This window comes from Somniosus microcephalus, chromosome 5, assembly GCF_052327205.1.
Source record: "Somniosus microcephalus isolate GS21.2 chromosome 5, FLI_Smic_1.0, whole genome shotgun sequence".
Classification (NCBI taxonomy): Eukaryota; Metazoa; Chordata; class Chondrichthyes; order Squaliformes; family Somniosidae; genus Somniosus; species Somniosus microcephalus.
Window position 1 is genome coordinate 96,863,047 of NC_140991.1, and position 18,464 is coordinate 96,881,510.

Sequence of the window (18,464 nt, forward strand, 5' to 3'; positions counted from 1 at the left end):
TTAAACACTTGACTTAATATGTGACCCCTCCTCCCTCCAGACACATTGTTCCCGATATTATTCTGAAGGTGGTTTCTGAGCCGGGGGCGGAATTACGTGGGCAAAACCTGGAAGTCAAATGAGTGGGTCGGAATCTGCAATCTCTACTCAATTGTATCAATTAATTTTGACTTCCGGGATTTACGTCTCTAAGCTGCGCAGCAGGCATGATGCGCACCTGCATGACACAATCCCAGCTGTATATAAAGGGACAGTGCACAAATGGAAATTGGAGGTGTTCAGGATAAATGGTAGACATAGAGCAAGGGCAGCACCCAGATTTAATGATGCCTCGCTAGAAATTACTGCTTGGATGCAGTCAGGAGCAGGAGGGACATACTTTTCCCCAGCAATGGGAGGAAGAAACCTGCAGCTATCACCAAGAAGGTGTGGTTGGAGGTAGCTGAGGAGGTGAGCAGCAGGAGCGTTGTGCTCTGATCTTGGACGCAATGTAGGAAGTGGTTTAATGACCTAACCAGGTCAGGAAAAGTGGGTACATTTGCTGATTCAACTACATCCTGTGCTTTAAGTCCCCATCCCCTTTCACTCTGTCTTGCTAAGCGTTCTCCATCACGTCACTCCTCACACCCACTCAACTTTAAGCATCACCCAGCCTTCACTTTCTATGCGCTTCATCACCTCCCCATTTATCCATCCACTGTTGCCACTCACCCCAATCCTTATGCAATATGATGCATGTGTCTCATAGTCACCTTCACCGAATTCACTGAGTTCATCAGGTGAATACCCCACCTTCACGCACTCACAGGTCTGTTTTTTGCCTCTTGTAGGAGAAGAGAGTGCAAAATGCAAGGGAGAGGTAACTCATCACAAATAGTCCAGCTAACTGATGCAGAGGAGAACGCCGTGGAGATAAATGGCACATTGCATCCCTCTCAATCGAAGATGGAGATACAGGGTGTTCGCAGATAGCTGGTGACAGAATTACAAATATCTCTGACACACATATGCTGACTTTATTTCATCAATGACTGACCAATGAGAAGGCTGAGTATGGTGATTGTCAATATTGTCACTTTGCCACGACTAAATCATATCCCTTTCTTATGCCTTTTAGGGCCTTCGCATAAGTGTCGCTGGACATCCATGAGGACGATTCCTCAGAGGACCTCATTCCTTTCTGAGAGTGCACCATCACAGGAGAGAGAGGAATTGAGTGATACTTGACAAAGTGAGTAGATGGAGTTGGTCTCTGAAAAGGGGTTTGTTGGAACAAAAGGTCTTTTCCTGCTCCTAAAAACTTATGTTCTTGCAGCATAGATTTCAGTCTGTAATATGTAAAACAAACCCAACACAAATGTAGTAATTTACTATGCTCTGTCTCGATAGATCTATTCAGACTGAGTTTAAGAATTTCTACAAACATATTGACAATTTCAATATGACAATCTGTAAACGAATGCCACAAAAACCCTTACGCTATTTTTCTATGCAAGTGTCTCGCTACAGACAATACTTTATCAGAAGATACAAGGAGAAAGTCTATGTTATGGGGCACACAGAAATTGATTATAATTCAGAATTCTATGGAGGAACACGTGTAATCGTTCACTCTGGTGTGATTGTGGCATACGGTATTGTTAACAATGACAAACAATAACAATACACTTCATGGAGCATGAAGTCATTACACTGAGAAAAGTGATGTGAAGCAGCATGTGAGGTAGATTTGTGAAAGAGAACAATGTGACGATTTCCCACCTCCACTGTCAATCTTTTAAATAGATTTTGGTATCAACATGATGGCATGTCTATGCAGGTACAAAGGCAAAATTAATTTATAAGTACAAAACATAGGAAACACAAAGCAATCCATCAAAACAATAATTTTGTACTTACGTGTAGTGAATTAAAAATTGTTAAGAATAAATGAATAGTTATTAAGAGCAGTCTATGTAAACATAATGCTGGCAGTAGACGAGGCTCCTTTCTATAGAAAAGCTAAAAGAAAATCCAAGCAAATATGTCAAAATTCTTTTATTCTTTTGTTCTTTCTGAAAGTTGCATTACTTGAAAATAGTTTTGGATAGTCTGAAGATTCTTCAGAAAAGAACCAAACACCAAGGGATGAAGACATCTGGAGATGGATTTTTGGATACCTAAAGAGGTATGGGGTGGGATTTTCTGCTGGTCCCCACCACAAACTCTGTTCCTTAGCCACCAACTCCATCCCTCTCCCTGGCAACTGTCTGAGGCTGAACCAAACTGTTTGCAACCTTGGTTTCATATTTGACCCCGAGATGAGCTTCTGATCACATATCTGGGCCATCACTAAGACCGCCTATTTCCACCTCCGGAACATCGCCCGACTCCGACTCTGCCTCAGCTCATCTGCTGCTGAAACCCTCATCCATGCCTTTGTTACCTCTAGACTTGACTATTCCAACGCACTCCTGGCCGGCCTCCCACGTTCTACCCTCCGTAAACTTGCGATTATCCAAAACTCTGCTGCCAGGTTCCTAACAGTCACCAAGTCCCGTTCGCCCATCACCCCTGTGCTCGCTGACCTACATTGGCTCCCGGTTAAGCAATGCCTCTATTTTAAAATTCTCATCCTTGTTTTCAAATCCCTCCTTTGGCCTCGCCCTTCCCTATCTCTGTAATCTCCTCCAGCCCCACGACCCCCCAAGATATCTGCGCTTCTCTAATTCTGGCCTCTTGAGCATCCCTGATTTCAATCGCTCCACCATTGGTGGCCATGCCTTCAGCTGCCAAGGCCCTAATCTCTGGAATTCCCTCCCTAAACCTCTCCACCTCTCTACCTCTCTTTCCCCCTTTAAGATGTTCCTTAAAACCTACCTTTTTGACCAAGTTTTTGGTCATCTGGCCTAATATCTTCTTATGTAGCTCGGTGTCAAATTTTGTTTTATAACGCTCCTGTGAAGTGCCTTGAGACATTTAACTACCTTTAAAGCCGCTATATAAATACAAGTTGTTGTTGTTGTTGGAGTTACACTGGTTCCTCACCATTTTGTGGATTTTTCTCCAGAAGATTGGGGGACATAGAACACATTCACCCAAACATAAGTGGGCATTTTCAAAGGGATGCAAATATTGAAGACACACATTTCATGTTTTTCCTGCCATTCGCAACTTAACAAATTTTAAAATTCCTAGAGGGATGTGAATTGATTGCAGGGTGATCAAGTTAACTTCCCAATCCCTCAAAATTATTTTTTTTTCAAAAAAATTGAAACATCTTCTTGATCTGCTCTGCTGGCAGCTAATTTTGATATGCTGCAATAGTTTCTTTTGAAGTTCTTAGCATATGGGCAGCATTTATTGCCCATCCCTAGATGGGGATGTTGGCAAGAGCCAAGCATATACTATGGGACTGGAGTCACATGTAGGCCAAACCTGGTGGCAGGTTCTTTTCCCTGAAGGACATTAGTGAACCAGTCGTGTTTTCACAATAATACAGCGGTTTTCATGGTCATTTTTACTGGTGCTAGCCCACAAATTACCAGATTTACTGAATGTAATCGCACAACGAAATGTCATGAGATTTAAGCTCATTATCACTCAATTGCTAGGGCACTACCATCACAATTAGGCTACCATATCCAAGCAATTTCATGGCTGCCCCAGGAGGGATTCCTTGAGGGAGGCAGAAATCCCACTGAAATTCCAGCTAAAATATGGGCCCAGAGTTTCCTGGAGTTTTGAAAACAGCACTTTACACAGAAAAAACCACAAGTCTCCGCGCCAATATCGCCAATGAAAATTTACGCCAAAGTTTCCTGTCTTTGCAGGGCAAGTTGATGCACAGTGCTGGGGAGAGTAGCGGTGCTAGGAGGGGGTTTCCCTTCCCTGAATGTCCTAAGCCTCTATGAAGAGAAAGCCCTGGAACTCCTGGACTGTGGCGTAGTGTTGTCCATGATGCAGGCTGAGGTTAGCAGTGTCCAGCTGCAACGAGGTAAGTTCCTATTCATCTGGACTTGGTCCGTGGAAGCACGCTGCAGCAGAACACAGAACCAACCTCACCGCCCCTGCTCCCCACCCCACATGGAGACTGCATCCCAGAAGGTACATGCTCAACCATTTGAACTCTTTTTTCCACAGGTCCAGCGAAGCCCAAGGACCCAGTCCTGGAGGTAGAGGAATCCGAGGAAGAGGAGTACGAAGACGAGCTGGAGCTGGAGGAGGAAGAGAAAGGGGAAGACATGGAGGAGGACCAGGAAGAGGAGCATCTACAGAGGGGAGTGGAGAGAAGGAGCCCATGCCTTCTCATCCCCGCACACCGCTGTCAGGGCTCCATACAATGGGAAGAAGAAAGCTGGTCCTCTCTTCTCTCCCCTTCACTGGGAGTGCTACCTCCTCACCACCTCCAGGTTCCTGACTTAGCAGTTACGGGCCATGCTTTCCTGCCACAGGCACCGGAAAGCAGGACCAGACGTAGCCCGGTACGCAAGCATGCTGAGTCAGGCAGTTGGGGTGACTAGGTTGGTTGGGTCAGAAGGGGGGCGGGGGAAATTATGTGCGTGATTCTTCCCGAGTCTGGTTAGAAGCCTGCCCAGGGATGAGAAGGAATTGTACGCAGACTTCACTGAGGGCCACGCCTTAAAATACGGATGCTCCGGGAGCATCACAAGTACGTGCGTGCTTTGGGCATTATCGCCAATTAGCTGCTCCAGCTCACAGAAGAGGCCATGCAGGAGATTCCTGCAATTTGCAACAGGATCAGCAGGTTGGGGAGCAGATTGGAAGGCATAATACATCGTGACTTCCAGTCTCCCACCCAAGCGATGACTCAAGCTCTGCATGATGTGGCTTCAGCTATGTCACTGAGCATCCAACTGATGCAAGTGCCCGCAGATACAGTGCCCAATGAGACAGTGTTCGTCACAGTCTGAGCTGCAGAAGCTGCCAACTCTCATGATGGCAGAATCTTGCTGGGCTCTGACATCCCCTCCCAGGGATCCACATCAATTGCTCCTGGCAGCCGACCCTCGGATGCTCAGGAGATCCCTCCAGTGATGCAGCCAGCAGCATCACCACTCTAGGAGCTTGCAGTTGTGACCCAGAGTACATCAGAGGCCCATGCCATTCAGTCTGGCATCAGCAGCCCCTCCCCTTCCCAGCTTTTTGATCCCAACAAAACTGTGATACACAGCAGCAGGACAGTGGGCCGAAGGGCTCGTCTTGACACGAGGATGAAGTGTTGTGCCTGAAGGCAGTAGAGTGAGCATCAACCACAGGGACAGCATTGCCAATGGTAGTCAAGATCACAACAGCCCTCACCTTTTGCACCTCAAGTTCCTTTCAGGCGTCCACTCGGGGCATCTACAATGTCAGCCAATTTGCAGAACAAAGCTGTGTCAAACAAATCACAAAGGCATTGTTCAGTGAGTTCAATTTATTCATTACTTTCTCCACTGAACAGAAAGATTGCATGACACCCATTGCTGGATTCCCCAAAGTACAGGGAACATTGATGGTACCCATGTGGTCATCCAAGTACCTAGCCACAACTGTTTTGCTTACATGAACCATCGCAAGTGATGATCAACAGTGGATCATGAATATCAACGCCCATTTCCCAGACATGAGACATAATGCTTTCATTCTAAGATAATCACCTGTGCTACACTTGACAATGTTGCTGCCATTGATGAGGCTGCTGCCTCCAAAGGTACCCTCACATCCAGCTAGAAAGTGAGCAGGACTAGGCAGCCACGCAGTAACAGGACCATCTCAGCAGGGCCAGCACAGGAGGCAAAAAACAACCTCAATTACAAGAAATTTCCATAGAAACCCTGCAGCCAGCCACCTCACTTGGCTTTGCCACAAGTGAAGCATCCAAAAAGAACACTAGAATAGGGCATTAGGTTAACATTTCATCCAAAAGACAGCACCTTCAACAGTGCAGCACTCCTCAGTACTGCCCTGAAATATTAGCCCATCTTATGTGCTCAAGTCTCTGGAGTGGGATTTGAAACGGGGCTAGAAATTCATTATAGCCCAGGAATGGACGGTGGCCTAGAAATTCAGTGCCCTTAGCACCGATTTTGCGGCGCTAGAGGGCCTAGCGCTGCAATTGGCGCCGGTTCCTAAATTGCCTGGGGCCCTTCCGCGGCGGTAGACCGGTAGCACTGCGCCGGCACCGATGACGTCATCGGTGTGCGCAGCGTCCCGGTTGCCGTGGTAACCCGGCCCCAAGCCGAAATTCAGTTGCGGCCGCCTCGCCAGTGGCAGCCGCAACTAAGACTCCGGCAAACGAGTGTTGCCGGAGTCTGCGCCGGCGCTTTAAGGAGGCGCGGCGGCCGGCCGCTTTCCCGCCGGCCGCCTGCCCGCAGCTCCCTCCCCGGAATTCTTCCCCCACCCCCCCCGGAACAGATGCAAGCCCGGCACTTGTCCGAGGTGCCGGGCTCATTTTTGCAGAGATTTGCACGGGCCGCGGCCGGGTGCAGGCAGCTCCTCCTTAACGGAAGGAGGAGGCCTGCACTTCCCGAGCCTGCCGCACCGCATCGGGCGCCGCAGCGCCGGAATAGCGCCGCAATGCGGCGCGTAGCGCCAGTTTTCAGGTGCAAACAGCCTTCAGTAGCGCCGGCAGCCGTTTGGGCGCGGCGCTACTGAATTTTTGGCGCGCACAGCGCGACTTAGCACCGGCGCTAAATTTCCGGCGTTAAGCCCCGGCGCAGCGCAACCTCAATTTCTAGGCCGGTATCTTTAGAAAAGTTTGAGAATTAGCACCAGGCGCTAATGCTTTAGACTGCATGCAAAATTCATTCTCACTGCTCAAAGAAATGATTGGGGCGCTAAATCAAGTCTTAAAGGCCTAGCTCAGTGGCGTTACATTCAAAAGATGGACCAATATCGGGTGCAGTCTAATCTCAACTCAACATTGCCACAGGTTTTTCCCAGTATTTAAAGAGGAAGTTAATTGATACTGCAGCACCTCATTCTCCGCATTGCTAGCTGTGTAGCTGCTTCAGCAAAGAAAAGGAGCCAGAGGACTGAAGCAGGTGTGCTCATGGTAGATCCACCTCAGTCGGATGGTCAGGGTGAGTGAAGGCTTCAACAAATGCTACATGCCACCATCTGTACCACAAGCTTCACACACTGCCCAAAGCACCACACCCCCAGTGCTCGCCCACCAACAATCTCTACCTACCAACACTCACACCTTGTATAAAATGACAGCTATTCAACTATGACAGGCACAAGGGTCATTAGTTATTAGAATGCATGTGATATGTTTATGCTTAAATTTATTAATGGAGTTTGCAATATTTTGTGGTCTCTCTCATTTCATCTTTGTGCCCAGGATGACACTGTGATATGGCATGACACAGGGATGGTATGATGGGCATGTGGTGAGCAAAAGGGATTTGGGGTTTAAGTCATCCTGGTGAGAGCCCTGATGTTCCTCCTCATCTCTCTGCGCATATGTTCCCGTATTTCTAGCTGCCTATGCTCCCTTCGCCATAGATCCTGGAGGTCAAGGTGGCAGGCCAGTACAGCCCCCATTAATGTTGACAAGTGTAGTAGATTGAATCTTTGAACAATAAATGTAGCCACTTTGCACTTGCCAGAACAATGCTGATAAAAAAGAACCTTGAAATTACTCATGCAAACTCATCCACTAGCTGAAACTGACAAGAGACCACAGAAACTAACTTGCCCTGACAGCTGCGAGTGATTAATACAGCTGCCTTTAAATAACGTCCCTTAAGCCGGCTTCCTGCAGTTGTGCGCCTCCTCTCCCTGTTGATGTCAGGTCGAGGCGCAAAGGTAAGTGTCCATAATGAATTTGACAGATCGGATGCCCAGTGAGCATTGCACGCTCACTGATGTCACAATCTGCCTGGCGTTGAAGTCCCCGGCGGTACTTTGTACCAGCGGCACAACGGGGGTCCAGATTTGCCGTGCGCTGCTGGATTTGCCTCGCCCGGCGCTACTGCATCAGCGCCCCATTGGCGCCAGCTGCAGGCGCTAACGGGAGTCGCTAACCAACTGAATTTTTCCCACACTTTCTGATTCAGACACGAGTGCTGCCTCTGAGTCAAGGCAGACACCTAATTACATGGCATTACAGCAGCTGTATCTCACAAATTTAACTCTGGTAATTCTGGAAGCATGGAAAAATTCAGAGAAATTGCACTGGTGTATTAAGTGGCAAGTCTCAAATTTCTTATAAACTGATGCAAGCTCCAATAACCCTTGTTCAGTAAACAATACTTATCGAAGTGAAATGCAACTGAATCAGGTTTCATATAAACAGCAGCTCATACAGTGTTGCTCTGTTCAGAACCTTATAAAGGACTCTCAGCCAATTTACATCTGTTTGATGCTGTAGATGACTTTGATATGATTATTTTGTCTCTATTAAGTCAGAGATCTGTAAGATCTAAGAACAAGATCAGGGTTTATTCATATAACCAGGCAAATACAAGTGGAATATTCCAGATACAGTGCCTGCAGAACACAGAAATTGCTGATGGTAACAGGTAGGGCTGATTTTTTTGAGGCTTCCACCAGCTTTTCCAGTCATCTTTACTTTGTGCAGCTCTTCAGGGCGGCAGAGAGTGCGCATTGCAAAATTGCACATTCCCAGCCTGCAATTCTACATCCATTAACCTTAATGGACAAAAAAAAATCGCAGTGGAAAATTTTTCGCTAATTTTTCAAGGCATGACAATTCCTCTATAATTACCAGGCTGAGAAACAGAATGTTTAGAAGTGAAGAAAGTGTCCTGCCCTTATGGAGAAGATGTGCTTGATCAGAATCACAGCCAATCTTTCTCTACAGTATTATTGATTTATATTTCTTAGCAGTAAGGTAGTGTACTATTTGTCTGCTGTCCAATTCTGTCTATATTTGCCTGCAGCATTTCAATTGCTGCTTGTCTTTCAGATGGAGCGTAAATTGCTTTGTAAAGGATGGTGTCATCAGCAAAGAAAACAAAGTCACATTTGATGACATTAGAAAATGTCAAGAATGAAAAGAAGCCATTTGGCCCATTGAGCTCATCGCTCTAGTATTTTTCATTGGTTCAGGCTAACATCGAACTGCATTTCAAACTTGCCTAACAATTTTGATTCAATTACTTCATCTGCTCTGAGCAAATTATTTTTCTAAGATCTTAAATTTACATCTCACTGACTTAAGTTTAAGTTCGTAGCCCTGAAATTGCAGCAGCTTGGAAGGATGGGAGTGGTCAGATTATCCCCTGGGGGAGGGGCAGGGGGGCAAGGGAGAGGCAGAATTAGTGGCAAAACCTGGATCCATCAGGTTTCCTCCCCACCCTCAAAACAAGTGAAATTCCTTTCAGGGAGGGAGCAAACAAGTCCTTCCACCCACCTATGTCAAGGAGACAGATCAGGGAGAGTTCTCAGGCTACCCCGGAATTCCACTCACAGAATCACACAGAAACCCCACAGTGCAGATAGAGGCCATTTCGGACCATCGAGCCTGCACCGACACATATCCCACCCGATCCCCGTAACCCCACGTATTTAATCCCCCTAACACTAAGGGTCAATTTATCATAGCCAATCAACCTAACCCGCACATCTTTGGACTGTGGGAGGAAACCGGAGCACCCGGAGAAAACCCACGCAAACACGGGGAGAATGTGCAAACTCCACACAGACAGTCGCCCGAGGTCGGATTCGAACCCGGGTCCCTGGTGCTGTGAGGCAACAGTGCTAACCACTATGCCACCATGCTGCACTCATTCTGTACTCATAAGGCCCATGACTGAAAGTTTATGAGTTCCATTGAGCGTCTAGTTAAGGTGCCAGGATTCCAGAGGAGATGGATTATCTTTATTGTCTATTATTTTCCTTAGGAATTACATAGAATATGCAGCTCAGAAACAGGCCATTCGGCCCAATTAGTCTGTGCTGATATTTATAATCCACACCAGTCTCCCTTCCATTCCATCTACCTCATATCAGCCTTTCAAGCGTATCTTTCTATTCCCTTTTCTCTCATGTGCTTGACTAGCTTTCTTTTGAAAACATCTAAACTACTTGCTTCAACCACCTCCTGTGGTAGCGAATTCCATATTCTAACCACTCTCTGGGTAAAGAAATTTCTCCTTATTTCCATATTGGATTATTAGTAACTATCTTGTATTCATGCCCCTAGTTTTGGATTCTCCCACAAATGGAAACATTCTCTCCACATCTACCCCGTCCAACACATTCATAATTTTAATGACCTCTATCAGGTCACCTCTAAGTCTTCTCCTTTCTAAAGAAAAAAAGCCCCAACCTGTTCAATCTTTCCCGATAGCTGTAACCTCTCAGTTCTCGTACCATCCTTGTAAATCCTTTTTGCACTTTCTCCTTTGCTTCAATGTCCTTTTTATAATATGGAGACCAGACCTGTGTACAGTGCTCTAAAGTGCTGCCTAACCAGGGTCCTATACAAGTTTAACATATCTTCACTATTTTTGAATTCTATACCCCTAGTAATAAATCCCAGGGCTTTGTTAGCATTTTTAATTTCTTTGCTGATCAGTGATGCTGTTTTTAATGATTTGTTCCCCTCTATCTCTGGATCCCTTTGCTCTTCTACCCCATTCAGTTTCTTATTTTCTAAGGTGTAGGTGATGTTTCTATTTTTCCTACCAAAGTGCATCACCTCACATTTATCTATGTTAAAGTTCATTTGCCACTTAACTACCCAGTCTGCAAGTTTCCTAATGTATTCTTGTATTATGTTGTATTCTTCCTCAGTATTAGCTATGACCCCCAGTTTTGTATCATTTGCAAATTTTGATATTGAGTTACTAGTTCCTAAGTCCAAATCATTAATGTAAATTATGAATAACAGTGGTCCCAGCACTGATCCTTGTGGAACACTGCTTTCTACAATCCTCCAATCTGAATAACTACCATTTACCCCTGCTCTCTGCTTTCTATTTTTTAACCAATTTGCTATCCATTCAGTTATTTGTCCCCAACTCCACTTGCCCTAACCTTTGTCATAAGCCAACTATGTGGTACCTTATTGAAGGCCTTTTGAGAATCCAAATATATGATATCTACTACACTACCCTTGTCTATGTTAGATCCGTGATTCTGAGAGTATGATGTTTTTCAATAACTGCACGGATGCTGTAACTTAACAATCAACAGGTGTTTACTGGAGTAGGGTAGTCTCAAGACTGGGGGTACAGAGGCATGCTCAAGGCTTATATACAGGTGTGGTCACTGCCGGTACTACAGTATACAGGAGCTGTAAAAGTAGTTCTCTCTTAAAGATACATACACTACAATTCCTCCCCTTTTAGATTAGTAGTACCCATAATATTCAAATAACAATTAACACTTTAACATGCACATTAAACAACAATAGTCCATTTATAGATTCAGTCTTTGGGGCGGCTTCCTGATCCTTTCGGGATAGCGCCTTTCCTGTGGTTCTTGTTCTTGGTGCGGAGGCGATTCTGGCCCCTTTTCGTCGGTTAGTTCATCGGTTTCCACTGCTACTGGTTCTGAGGTAGATGCTACCGGTATCACAGAAATCACAGAAACCCCACAATGCAGATAGAGGCCATTTCGGCCCATCGAGCCTGCACCGACACATATCCCACCCGATCCCCGTAACCCCTACACCAACACATATCCCATCCTATCCCCGTAACCCCGCGTATTTAATCCCCCTAACACTAAGGGTCAATTTATCATAGCCAATCATCCTAACCCGCACATCTTTGGATTGTGGGAGGAAACCGGAGCACCCGGAGGAAACCCACGCAAACACGGGGAGAATGTGCAAACTCCACACAGACAGTCACCCGAGGCCGGATTCGAACCCGGGTCCCTGGCGCTGGGAGGCAACAGTGCTAACCACTATGCCACCGTACTGCCCACTGTATGTCGGGTTCATCCCCAGGTACGCGAGACATGGGGTTGACTCGTTCCTGTGACGCTAAGATCTGATCGACGTGGCGTCTCACAATGTTGTCCCCGACATCCACTGTGTACATTAATGGTCCCTGCATGGTGCATATCGTTCCGGGTTGCCATTTCTCTGTTCGGTAGTCATGGGCCAAGACTGGTTGTCCTACGTTGAAGCTCCTTGTCGGCTTCTCATTGATGTGCTGGAATTGTTTATCCTCAACATTTCTTCGCACATTTGGTCTGAGCAAATCCAGATGAGATCTCAACCTTCGGTTAAAGAACATCATGGCCGGGGTCTAGTTGGTAACTGCATGTGTCGCATTTCTGTAGGCTAATAAGAAATTGTCCACCTTATGCTGTAGTGGAATTTCATCGTCGCACATGGCCTTTATCACCTTTTTAAAGGTTTGTACGAGCTTCTCAGCCAATCCATTTGTGGCTGGATGATATGGGGCGGATGTGTAATGCCTTATCCCATTCCTTCTCATATATTTCCGAAACCCTTCGGACACAAACTGTGGTCCATTATCAGAGCAAATCTGCTCTGGCAAGCCGTTCCTGGCAAATATGGTCCGTAGGACTGCAATCGTTTTCTCTGTAGTGGTTGAGGACATTTTTATCACCTCAGGCCATTTCGAGTCAGCATCCACTGCTATTAAGAACATTGAGTCCATGAATGGACCAGCAAAATCAATATGCACCCGTTGCCATGGAGAGGAGGGCCACTCCCATGGGTGTAGAGGGGCATGTGGTGGTGCATTTTGGACCTTCTGGCATCCTGAGCAGCTCTTGGTTAGGTCCTCGATTTGTTGATCGATTCCCGGCCACCACACATAAGCCCTAGCAAGGCTTTTCATTTTCACCCCTCCCAGATGACCTTCATGAAGCTCATTTAGCACTCTCTCCCTTAACTTGGGTGGAATCACCACTCTGGATCCACACATCACTGTCCCCTGGCATAATGACAGCTGTTCTCTTCTGGATGAGAATGCTGGCAACAGTGAGTCGCCATGTGTTGGCCATCCCGTCACCGTCAAATCATATACCCGAGACAGCGTCGGATCATTGCGGGTCTCCTTCTCTATATCCGCGTTAGTTACTGGCAATCGTTCAATTATTGACGAATAAAATATCTCGATAGGGTCCACTGCTGGTGCTTCCTCCACAGTAGGCAGTGGCAGGTGTGATAGCCCATCAGTGTTTCCATGCTGTTTTGTGCCTTTATATTCTATTTCATATTGATTCGCCCCTAGAAACAGGGACCATCTTTGTAACCGTTGTGCAGTCATCACCAGAACGCCCTTCTTTGGATTAAAGATGGAGACAAGTGGTTGGTGGTCAGTCAGCAAGGTGAACTTCTGCCCATGCAGATAGTGGTTGAATTTTTTTACTCCCCATACTAGACTGAGGGCCTCCCTGTCCATCTGGGCATAGTTGCGCTCGGCTGAGGTTAGTGACCGAGACGCAAAGGCTACTGGCCTCTCCAACCCATCTGGGAATTTGTGCAACAGCACCGCTCCAATACCATAGGGTGATGCATCACATGCCAAACGAATTGGTAGTGCTGGGTTGAAATGGGCCAATACCTCTTTTGATGTGATCAATTCTTTGCACTTCTGGAAAGCTCGTTTACGTTCGTCATTCCACTTCCATGGTACCCGTGTTTGCAGTAGGGTGTTCAGTGGGTGTAATACCATAGACAAATTTGGTAAGAACTTATGGTAGTAGTTTACCAGCCCGAGGAACGACCTCAGTTGTGACACATTTTCCGGTGCTGGAGCCTTGACTACTGCCTCAATCTTTTCAGGGGACTTATGCAAGCACTCTTCATCGATAACGTGGCCACAATACGAGATCTGCTTCTGGAAAAACTCGCACTTGTGGCGATTAGCTCGTAGCACCTATTCCTTTAATCTGGTGAGCACCTTCTCCAGGTTGGCGAGGTGATCACTGTCATTTTCGCCCGTGACCAGGGTGTCGTCCAAATAACACTGGGTCCCTGGAATCCCTTGCAGGACTTGATCCATCGCCCTTTGCCAAATAGCCGGAGCCGATGCTACCCCGAACACCAGCCGATTGTATTGGTAGAGACCTTTATGAGTGTTGATCGTGAGGTATTGTTTCGAGGCTTCTTCTACCTCCATTTGCAAGTACGCCTGAGCTAGATCAATTTTGGTGAAGTGTTTACCTCCAGATAGCGAGGCGAAAATATCCTCAATTCGTGGAAGCGGATATTGTACCGTGTGAAGGACTGGGTTCACTGTCACCTTAAAATCCCCACAGATGCGGACCTTCTTTGGTTCCCCAGGCGTATTACTCAACAACCTCTTCATTACAGGAATGATGGGTGTAGCCCACTCGCTCCAGTCTACTTTGGACAGTACTCCTGAACATTCCAACCCTTCCAGCTCTGCTTCGACAGCTGGTCTAATCGCATAAGGCACTGGTCTGGCCTTAAGAAATTTTGGGCTTGCATTTTCCTCTATTTTAATCGTTGCTGTTATGCCTTTCAGTGTTCCGAGTCCCTCCTGGAACACTTCTTTTGCGTCAGTTAGCACTTTTGACAGTCGTCCATGTTGAGTCTGTGTGTCCCAGTTATGCTTATTATAAATCACTGGACACAGACAACAAGAATAACTTTAACAGGTCTTTACTATTCGGAGGTCAGGGCTGAACTGCCCAGCAAATCACTACACAACGTTTATATACCGGTGTGGTCACCACCGGTATTACAGTATACAGCAGCCAAGAGAAAGTAGTACATCTCTTAAGGTAGTTCTCTTAAGGTGGAACAGGTTACATACACCACAATCCTCCCTTTTTAGCTTAACAGTGTATATCCCCATTTAACATAACATAATAACATATATATATATATATACAACTTCATGCAAAACAGTTCAAAGATTCAGTCTCTGAGGAGGCCTCCTGATCCGAGTTGGATAATGCCTTTCAGGGGTCTCTGATTCTCGTTGCTGGGGTGACTCATCTAGTTGATCTCTTATGGATTGGACATCATCATCAGGTACATTCACTTCTGAGGTAGATGCTTCAGGTTCACTAACTTCTTCCACGGTTGTCTCTGCCGTAACCATGGGTTCGACCCTTGTTCTCGATTCTACCAGTTGGTCAGCATGACGTCGTATTACATTTTCACCCATATCTACCGTGTACATCAGGGGTCCTTGTCTGGCCCGAATTGTTCCAGATTGCCATTTCTCATTTTTATAGTCCCGGGCTAACACTGGTTGTCCTATTTCGAAACTCCGAGTGGTCTTGTTATTTATATGCTGGAACTGTTTGTTTTCGACTTCCCTCCGCACATTTGGTTTTAACAAGTCCAACCTGGACCGCAACCTCCTGTTATAGAACATCATGGCAGGACTTTGGTTTGTCACTGCATGAGTGGCGTTTCGATATGCCAGTAGGAAATTGTCCACCTTGTGTTGTAGTGGAATCTGATCTTCGCTCATGGCCTTTATTGCTTTTTTGAACGTTTGTACAAATCTCTCGGCCAACCCGTTTGTAGCCGGATGATATGGGGCAGAGGTATAATGTTTCACCCCATTCTTCTTCATGAATTTCTGGAATTCTTCTGACACGAACTGCGGTCCGTTGTCTGAACATATTTGTTCTGGCAATCCATTTCTTGCAAATATCGTTCTTAGCACCGCGATCATCTTTTCCGAGGTAGTGGTAGTCATCTTAATCACTTCTGGCCATTTAGAATGTGCGTCCACCGCAATTAAAAACATGAAGTCCATGAATGGACCAGCAAAGTCAATATGTACACGTTGCCATGGGGTTGAAGGCCATTCCCATGGATGCAGCGGTGCAATCGGAGGTGCATTTTGAACTTTTTGGCACCCTGAGCAGCTTTTCGTCAGATCCTCTATCTGTTGGCCGATACCCGGCCACCACACATAGGCCTTAGCAAGGCTTTTCATCTTGACTCCCCCCAGATGACCTTCATGCAGTTCCTTTAGAACTCTCTCTCTTAACTTAGGAGGAATAATCACCCTTGTTCCATACATCAATGTTCCTTGACAGACGGACAGCTGTTCTCGTCTTGCTGAGAATGCCGGTAACAGTGGATCACCATGTGCTGGCCATCCCTTCACTGTCAATTCGTAGACCCGGGACAGTGTCGGGTCATTCCTGGTTTCTCTTTCAATACTTGCATTGGTGACTGGTAAACATTCGATGATGGTCGAGTGAAATAACTCAACAGGGTCAACCGTCGGTGCCTCCTCCGCTGTAGGTAGTGGCAGGCGCGACAGCCCATCAGCATTACCATGCTGCTTTGTACCTTTGAATTCAATCTGATATTGATGTGCCCCTAGGAAAAGGGACCATCTCTGGAGCCTCTGTGCTGTCATCACCGAAACACCCTTCTTAGGGTTAAAAATGGATACCAACGGCTGGTGGTCTGTCAGTAGCGTAAACTTTTGGCCCTGCAGGTAATGATTAAACTTCTTTACTCCCCACACAAGGCTGAGAGCCTCCCTATCTATCTGAGCATAGTTGCGCTCAGCGGAGGTCAATGATCTGGGTGCGAACGCGACTGGCCTCTCCAAGCCATTTGGCAACTTGTGTGAGAGTACTGCCCCAATACCATATGGAGAAGCATCACAAGCCAAACGAATAGGCAGCGTTGGGTTGAAGTGAGCCAACACTTCCTCTGAGGTGATCAATGCCTTGCTTTTGCGAAAGGCCCTCTTACAGTCCTCGCTCCACTTCCATGGTACTCCCTTCTGCAAAAGAGCGTTCAGCGGGTGCAGCACCGTGGATAAATTTGGCAGAAACTTATGGTAATAGTTAATCAACCCTAGGAACGACCTCAACTGGGATACATTATCCGGAGCGGGAGCCTTCACAACAGCTTCGATCTTGTCAGGAGACTTATGAAGCCCCTCCTGGTCAACTGGTCAATGACATGACCACAGTACGAGATCCGCTTCTGAAAGAACTCACATTTCTGGCGATTAACTCGAAGTCCATATTCTTTCAATCTGGTGAGCACCCGTTCCAAATTTGCAAGATGTTCCTCATCATCATCTCCTGTAATCAGAATATCGTCCAGGTAACATTGTGTGCCTGGAATTCCCTGTAATACCTGCTCCATGGCCCTCTGCCAAATTGCTGGAGCCGATGTCACTCCAAAAACCAGTCTATTATACCGATACAAGCCTCTATGCGTGTTGATCGTGAGATACTGGCGTGACTCTTCCTCAACTTCCATCTGTAAGTACGCCTGCGCCAGGTCTATCTTGGTGAAGTGTTTCCCGCCAGACAACGAAGCGAAGATATCCTCAATCCGCGGAAGCGGATATTGCACCGTGTGAAGCACCGGATTAACAGTGATCTTGAAATCTCCACAGATGCGAACCTTCCCCGGTTCCCCCGGCTTGTTGCTCGATGAACGCTTCATGACGGGAACAATGGGCGTGGCCCATTCACTCCAGTCCACCTTTGACAGTACTCCGGACCGTTCTAGTCCTTCCAGCTCAGCTTCCACAGCAGGTCGTATTGCATAAGGTACCGGTCTGGCTTTGAAAAATTTTGGATTTGCATGTTCTTCAACTTTGATGTTTGCCATAATTCCTTTCAGTGTTCCCAGTCCCTGCTGGAACACCTCTTTAGCATCGTCCAATATTCTGGACAGTCGTTTAGGTTTGACATCTTCCTTTTTGCCGGAATCTACAGTTAGTGCTTTTAAGGAATGCCAGTCCATATTTATTCTCCTGATCCATTCCCGTCCCAGTAATGGTGGACCTCCCTCAGGTAACACATATAAGTCCATTCCTCGGCTTTCTTTATCCTTGTGGACCACCTTTACCTTTATCTTTCCAATGGGGTATACTCTTTGCCCCGTATATGTTTTCAAAACAATCTCCGTATCCCTTAAGGGAATGTGTGGAAATAACTTTTGTAATCTTGCTTATTCATGACCGTCAATGCCGATCCAGTGTCCAATTCCATCTTCACTTGGACTCCTGCTATCTGAAGTGTGACCCAGGTAGTTTGGTGGTCTGCTGTGTTACCCACATTATGTATTCTTAGACAACCCAGTTCCTTACTGCTGGAGTCTGAATCCGTCTTCTGTTCATCCGAACTGTTCTCTGTCACCTTGTGTACCTTTTTGCACTTTTCCTGCGGTGACTTTTTGCTGCTGGTCTTCTTACCTGACCGGCATACTTTAGCTATGTGACCGAGCTTGCCACATTTTCTGCATTCCTGATTTTTGAACCAGCACTGATTCTGATCGTGCGTTGTCCTTCCGCAACGATAACACTTTACTGCACCCAATGCCATTTGATTGGTGCTGAGTTCCGATGACCTTAGTTGCATTTCCACGGTGCCTCTTGCTGCGGCCTCGTGCGATGCTGCAATGGTGACAGCTTTCTCAAGCGTAAGGTCCTTTTCTTCTAGCAGACGCTTTTGTGTTCCTTCTTTTAATAATCCGCACACGAATTTATCTCTCAGAGCATCTGCTAGTCCTGTACCAAACTGACAGTACTTTGATAGCTTACGCAGTTCAATTA